Source organism: Phoca vitulina, unplaced genomic scaffold, assembly GCF_004348235.1.
Source record: "Phoca vitulina isolate PV1807 unplaced genomic scaffold, GSC_HSeal_1.0 scaffold13, whole genome shotgun sequence".
Taxonomy (NCBI): domain Eukaryota; kingdom Metazoa; phylum Chordata; class Mammalia; order Carnivora; family Phocidae; genus Phoca; species Phoca vitulina.
In genome coordinates this window covers 32,330,941-32,337,331 of record NW_022589716.1, presented here as the reverse complement: position 1 = coordinate 32,337,331, position 6,391 = coordinate 32,330,941, and the positions used below count along the sequence as shown (strand labels likewise).

The following is a 6,391-nucleotide window of genomic DNA, read 5'->3' as shown; positions in this document are numbered from 1 at the left end:
TGAGAAGACTGATTCTATTCATGATTCTTCACAATCAAGCATGATAAAAAATTCAAAGCTTTGTGAACTTAATGACTTCAATCGTACAGTGTTAATCATACTGTGGACAGACACAGGACTTTAACATACCTGACCATCTCGCATTTTACTCCATATTAGTAGTACCTGCAGTCCTTTTTCATGCAGCTATAGCTACTTTTGGTCCCAGAGAATATCTTAAAGATGAAGAGATCACTCTGTTTTTCAGAATTAAAGGAGGATGAGAAACTATTTTTATTATGCCTAGCACAACCAACAGAAGACATAGTTGAAATGTGGTATGCAAACGCACCTCAGCATAATAAAATTTACTCAGATTTTCTCAGCTACATAATCTCCTACGGCCTTCCCAATCTCTTGATCTGTCCAGTTACAACTCAAGCCACTAGTCAAGAAAGGCAAAGGACAATCTTATCTCTCTTCCCTAGTCCTTGTCTCTGTTCAGAACTTATTTCTTCCAGCCAACCAATCATCTGTTCACCTGTTCTCAGTTTACCCATTCATTCTATTGATTCATTCCTAAAATGTTTGTTGAATTTACAGTATGTGGCATGCAATCTGCTGAATATTGGGGATACAATGACAAGCTAAGGGACAAAGTCTTTGCCCTGAAATATTATGATCCACACATTAATCAAATAATCATAAAAATATTTAATTATAATTTAGCTAAACTGAGTCAATGGAAAAGTGTAAAATATTAATACTACTGATGACAGGGGCCTCAAACTGGGTATGTGTTTGGGAGAAAGGTGGGGAGGTGGTAAAACCATCAGATTAGGGTAAGTATGTGAGAAATTAGTTAAATACAATTTACCCAAAAGTTACATCCATGCTCTAATTTCTAGTACCTATAAATATTACCTTACTTAGATACAGGGCCTTTATAGATGTAATTACATTAAAAATCTTGAGATGAGGGGCACCTAGGTGGCTCACTTGGTTCAGCCTCCAACTCTTGATTTCAGCTCAGGTCATGATCTTGGGGTCATGGGATGGAGCCCCGCGTCAGGCTCTGTGCTCAGCATGGAGTCTGCTTGTCCCTCTTCCTCTGCTCCTTCCCCCATCCCCAAATAAATAAATAAAGTCTTAAAAAAAAACATCTTGAGATGAGGAGATCATCTAGATTATCTGGGTGGACCCTAAATCCAAGGACAAGTGTCCTCATAAGAGAAATATAGAGGGAGATTTGAGACAGAAGAGGAGAAGACACAGACAGAAGATGAAGAAACAAAGTGACCATAGAGGCAGAGATCGGAGTGAGGCTGAATGCCAGGCCATCTACTGGTAGCTGTAAGAGGCAAAGAACAAATTCTCCCCAAGAGGTCACAGAGGAAACACGGTTCTGCCAATACCTGGGCTTAACCCTTCTAGTATCCTGAATCATGAGGCAATATATTTCTATTGTTTTAAGCCACCAATTTTGTGATCATTTGTCGTGGCAGCCACAGGAAACTAATACAAACTCCTCTCCTAATATCATAGTTTTAAATTCTTATATCCATAAAGGATAGTATTTCTTCCCAAGTCAGAACTTGCAGTCACAGAATTCAAACTTATACTCAAAATAGTCATGAAAACTTCAGAAATGAATGTGTGTGTGTATATATATATAATCTATTGATAGGTAGATGTATGTAGATATTCTAAATACAATATCTATACAGATAATACCCTTTAGGGAATGAGAGATAAGTAGCCAACTGCTGCGGGACTGAGGGACTGCCTCTTCTGCAGGCACCAAGTCTGAAGGGAGCATTAAGATACCTTTTGTGACAAGAACTACAGTGTGCAGGAGGCTGACTTGAATATGATTTGTAGACAAAATAGGTTGCTGTATCATGGGGGAAAAAACTAAAAAAATACCATGTCATGGTTTGTATAAGCCATAGACCTATTCAAAAATGATTGTGGGGTGAGTAGCAGAATAAAACTCCATATATGTCTTTGATTTTCTCTGTAATCTAAGAATCCTGATTCTATGTCATTTAAGATTTAAGTTGGGAAAATATGCATAGCATTTGAGAAAATAGGAATGAATATTTTGGGGCACAATGTAGACCAGTGGTTTGCAAACTATGTTATGTAAAGAAAAACCTTGAGGTTTCATTTGTGCGGGGGAGGGTGGCAGAGGTTGCGTGAGGGACAAGAATGAAGGAGCAGAGCAGCCTACAGACTATCTCTTCCTGCTTTATTCACAGCATTTCTACGGTTTTTTGTTTTACATATATTCACTGCTGTCTTATATTTCTTTTGTGCCATAGGACTCCATCTCTGTACTACATCTGAAAAAAGAAAAAAAAAAACAACTAGCCTAGATATATTTGCTTGGCTCTAAGTGTTCATCTGCTAAAGCAAAAACTGAATGGTGTGGAGCTGGGAGCCCTCTTTCCAATTCTGAGTTTTAAATCATTGTGAAATGAGTAGAGTTCAAACCGTATGTTTTCTTTTATGAAATAAGTAATAGAGGGAAACGTTTTTTTCCACTTGGTTAGTTAGTTTCTCTGCTTCCTGTCAAAACTGAGGAGAAAGATTGGTAGACATAGACACTATAATTTCTGGTTAAAGATATTCTTGACTTTGAGGCAATTTGTTTAACTTTCTTGCATCTTACAAAAAGGTTTCTATCAAATTTTGAAATCAGTGTGGTATTAACTTTTGACCACGGAAATGGAGGCTAGCCCTAGCAGAAACAAAGGCTTGTTTTGCTTATTGTCACTGGTATGTCAATGTGGACATCTTGATAGCTCTCTTTCCCCCCAAATGAAAGCTCCATTCTTCCTCTTCTAGACAAATTCTCCCTCCTCCAGTATTTCAGGATAATAAGAGAGCCAAAATTAGATTCCCAAAGTGGACATTTAGTTTTTAACATCCTAATTGTTTGAAGGCACAATGGACAATGACCTAATTTTATGTGAGCCTGAAGACATTTCCTGCTCAGGCCATGCCTTATGAAATCTCCTACAGATGGCTATATTTCTTGATCAAATAAAAATTTCTGTTAGCTGTATCATTCCTTTTGTTGCATATTAAGTAAAACATGCTAGTTCAAGGCAGATGTCCCCTCCACCTTCATTGCTTTCACAGTACTATGGGTCCAGATAAAAAAAAAAAATCTACCCAGTTTTTCTACATAATGTTATTTCAGTATTTCAATTGATAGTGCAATCAATACATCAGACTGTGTGGCAGTTTCTGACCTAGACTATATCACCGTATTAATCAATCAACTTGTACGGGCATTCAAAGCAAATCCCCCCTTGACAGTCACAAAGTTAAGAGAGAAGGCCAGAAGAAGGAAGCAGCACTTCAAATAACACAAATCAAATGGGTTTAGGAAAAAACACTTTTAGAGGTCACTAGGAAAGGAATGTTACATGACAGTTCTCTGATTTGGTCAATATTTTGAAAACTACATTTCCTCTTGGGCCAAATTTAGCATAACGTGCCTAGGCTATTGTACACTGGAAATATAATAAGTTGGAAAAAGAACCTCCATTGGCGCTATTTTTTTATGAGATTGCATCCCCAGAGTGCTGCCTATTCACTTATTAATTTCATATAATACTTGAGATTATAAATTATTTAGTAAGAAAACAGAGATGCATAAACTTGCCATTTGAAGATTTGAGGTTGTGAACAATAGCAACTTAAAAAGAATATAAAGACTTATGTGCTTATCCCTACTTTATCACGTCAAAGGAACTTCAGTTGACCTACTCTAAGGCAACTCCATTAGGGAAAAATTTAATTAGAAAGAGTAAGACACCATTTAATGATCAGAGAGTAAACACAGATCAGCATGGAGGTTCCTGAGAAGCCTGTTTTTCCTACTTCGCTGAACAGAGAAATCTTTTACCAACAAGGAAGAAGAAATCAAAGTTCATTTTGCTTGCAATTTTCAACAAGGGAACACTGAGTAATCAAAGAAATAATGCTGGGCGCCTGGGTGGCTCACTCGTTAAGCGTCTGCCTTTGGCTCAGGTCATGATCCCAGGGTCCTGGGATCGAGCCCCGCATCGGGCTCCCTGCTCAGCGGGAAGCCTGCTTCTCCCTCTCCCACTCCCCCTGCTTGTGTTCCCTCTCTGGCTGTGTCTCTCTCTGTCAAATAAATAAATAAAATCTTAAAAAAAAAAAAAAAAAAAGAAATAATGCTGACTGAAGCTTTGGAATGGTGATTATGGGGGTATGCTCTTTAAACTTTTTTTTTTTTTAACTTCAGATACTCTGAAATTCATGGGAAACCATAACCATCATCTCTGCAATATTCTTCCCATTATTTTGAAAAATTATCATCTCTTCACCCATCCTCCTCATCCACACACAAGTAGGCACTATAAAGTGCTTAGTACCTGACCTGAGACCGGTAAGTTTCCTTAAAAAAAACACAGTATAGTTTAATATAGTTCTTCTTATGCAGATTTAATTCACATAGAGAACACTGACCTAGCATTTTTAATTTTTTCTCCCTTTTGTATTTATTCATTTAGCTGCATATAACTCTCATTCACTATTTCTAGTGCATTATATTCCACTGAAAGAACCCACTGTATTTATTTTATTTATCACCTTTGCAGGACATCTAGACTGCTTTCAATTCTCTGCTTGGGTAAAACAATGCTAAAAAGAGCATCCTGTATTTGCCACCATATGGTTCTATGCATGAGTTTTCCTTCGGGCTGTTAGGTTGGGGGGTGGGGAGTAAAACCAGCAGTGATATTAGATTAATGCACATTTAATTTCATTAAATTTGATAGATTGCTCTCCAGAAAGTCTGTGCCAGTTTACATCTCACCAGCAGAAGCCCAAATGGTTCCATTTTCACCCATGGCCAGCAGCTAAAATTCTCTCACTTTCTAATTTTTGTCAATGTGATGGTATAAAAATATATCACACAATTATTTTAATAACCATTTTTTCTAATTACTAAAAACATGGACTCTCTCTTCATATACACTTTCCCTTTTATTAAATTACATTTTTATTCCCTTTTCTTTACCAAGTTTAATGTCTCTTGTTGTTATTGTTGGTGATTTGAAGGTATGGTTGATATATTCCACATAGCAATACCTTGTTTCATTTTAGATCCTGAAAATATATTCTTCCAGACTGTTAATTTTGTCCATGATGTCCTGTGTAGAAAAGAAATCCATAATTTTGATCTGACCTAATCCATAAATATTTCACTTTACCATTTATTATTTTTCTCATTCTTCAGGTTATCAGTCTTATTTATTTTTATGTGAGCAATCATCTGATTTATAAAAAGATACAATAAAGTTTAAAATGATACAAAATATCAATTTCAAAACAACACCAAAAACTGGGTGTATCTAACCATACTCAGCTAGCTCATAACAGAGCAAATGGGTAAGTGGAATAATTCATGCTATCATGTACTACTCTATGAACGGGCAACAGAACAAGCTGGTAAAGGCAGAGGAACTCTCTATCTTCTAAGGATTAGAACCGAAGGGCTCCAGAATCATCTGGTATCTGCTCAATGTTGTACCTCTGGTTAGAAACGTATATGATGAGAACTCCAGGGATCTTCCGGATCCTTCCTTTATTTAGGGTCTTGGTGACCACAAGATAACACCTGTGCTGAGTTACTCTCTGTACTAAGCAGTCGTCTGCATTTGTTTCTTTGTGTGTTACGGTAATTGCTCAAATCTTGGATCCTTGGCAATCCTTAGAGCCACATGATACTTCTGCTCTCATTTCTCAATGACAGCCATTACACAGTCATTTTTGCAAGGATACACGTGGCATATGGATGGCCCATCACTGTCTGGACTAAGGCAAGTTTGTGTTTAATGGAAAGGTGGATAAAGTTGGTATCAACCAGGATGTGGTCAGGTGGGCTCAGCTGTGTGTTATATTGGAAGAATAAGCAGGAAGGATATTGGGGGACTTCTCCTTCCTTGAGTGGACTGAGATCTTTCTTTTCTTTTTAGGTTTTAATCTTTCCTTCTCTTTAAGCCTCTGATTTCAGAGACTTAAGCGTTCACTTCACAGCCACATACATTCTTGCTTTCTTTTGCTTCCCCCTGTTCATGCCACACTCTTACTTCTTAGTCCTTCCTCTTTAAAACAACTTTTTCATTTGGCTTCTAGGACTTGACTTCCTTTAGACTCTCTTTAACCATGTCTCTGGCTAATCTTCAGACTCCTTCCTTTATTCTTCTTTTTCATTTCAACCTCTCAGCATCCCCCCTGCCCACACACAGCTCCATCCTCAGTCTTTTTATTTTTTCATATCTCTACTCATTGCACAGGAAATTGCATCCATTCTCAAGGTCTATGTTTAACATCTACATGCCCATGAGTCTCAAATTCTGTGTCTAACCAA

General features: G+C 37.4%; 1 pseudogene; it reads right to left on the bottom strand.

Annotated features, from left to right (window-relative positions):
- Positions 1–5,502: 5,502 nt before the first annotated feature.
- Positions 5,503–6,097, bottom strand: LOC116636968 (annotated as a pseudogene).
- Positions 6,098–6,391: the final 294 nt, after the last annotated feature.